Here is a 1,728-nt window from a genome sequence, read left to right on the forward strand (position 1 = left end):
TGATAATGGAGGTTCACGTGCTAAGGGAAGATAACATCAAAACCCTAGACCTAATGGAAGCTAATAATGCAAGCATGAAACTTGTCAAGATGTCAGAAGACAAAAGACAATATTTGACTACTTTTAACAGAACTTGATAAGAAAATATGTGATATAGAACTTGGTGCGCACAGGGGAAGAAAGAATGGTGTCAGGGTAAATCGGACCTCCGGACGCTCAGCAATAGTGGTTGGGTGACAAACGAAAGGAGGAGGAGAGTGCTATGAGATGACAGCGGCGGCGGCGAGCGAAGGAGATGACAACGGCAGCAGCGGGTAGAGGAGATGACAACGGCGGCGGCGAAGCGCGAGGCTCCGGCGAACGTTAACTAAGAGAGAGAAGAGAATTGTGCGGGTTAGAGGGAGGGAGAGAGGGAGGAGGCAATTTCATGTGAGTTATTAGAAGGAGGGGAGGAGGGGGGGGGGGAGGAGGCAAATTCATGTGAGTTATTAGAGGGAGGGAGGAAGGGAAGCATTGTGTATAAGTATATGCACGCAAAATGTTTAAAAAAAAAAAGGAAAATGAAGGGATGCGATTTACAAGAAAATCGCAGCCCTTCGTATGTACAAAGGGTTGCGGTTTTCTTGAAATCACAATCCTTTATTACTTATAGGGTTGTGGTTTTCGGCTAAGGGTTGTGGTTTTGCATTGATCGCAACCCTTTATATACGAAGGGCTGCATTTTTTGGGCTAACTGCAACCCTTCACTATTAAGGGTTGCGTTTTTCAAAAAAAGCAACCCTTACACAGCACCCCTTGCGTTTTTTTCCAATATTGCTAGTCCACCACTTCAAATGTGCATAAGTTTAAAGCTATTGCTATTCACTTTCCACTTGACATGATTAATAATTGGGTTAAGATAAGGGTGTGTTTGATTCGTCTGAAATTTTCTGATCTGATCTAAACTTTTCTTACCAGATCTGATCTGATCTAAATTTTTCTGATCTGGTCTAATATGATCTGAATTTTTCTTATTGTAGTTGTTTTTATAGTTATAATTTTTTCTGATCTGACCTGATCTGATCTTAATTTTTCTTATCTTATCTGAGTTATTCTTATCTGATCTGAAATTTTCATATCTTATCTAATCTGATTTAATCTTATCTGATTAATTCTTAAATAAGCGACCAAGTGCTTAAATAAGTTGAATCAAACTCACCTTAAGTGTTAGAGTGCTTAAATGAGTTGAACGGACGCACCGTAAGGGTGCGTTCTTTTCAACTTATATAAGCACTATAATGCTTATTTTAAAAATGATCAGATTAAAACTGATCAAATTAGCTAAGATTAGAAAAATTGAAATCAGACAAAAATATTTAGTCCAGATAAGAAAAATTCGGATCAAATCATTAGGGATCGGAAAAATTATAACTTAAAAACCAAGGGAAATTCCCATTGGTAACCTCGTACTTTTGCTGATTCTCACTGGTAACCTCGAATTTTTTAAAATCCCATTGGTAATCCTGTACAATATAAACATTCTCAACCATGACTTTGATGAGGAATATTCCATTAAAAAAGGGAATATTCTGTTAGATTAACCCTTTAAACCACAATTAATCACCATAATTAAACCCTAAACTCAATATAGGCAAATTGGATCTTTTTTGCAAATTCTGACCTCGAAACCAACCCTAACAAGGGCAAAACTGCCCCTATAATATTTGAATACCACTTTTAAAATTTTGT

Source organism: Beta vulgaris, chromosome 1, assembly GCF_026745355.1.
Source record: "Beta vulgaris subsp. vulgaris cultivar EL10 chromosome 1, EL10.2, whole genome shotgun sequence".
NCBI lineage: Eukaryota > Viridiplantae > Streptophyta > Magnoliopsida > Caryophyllales > Amaranthaceae > Beta > Beta vulgaris.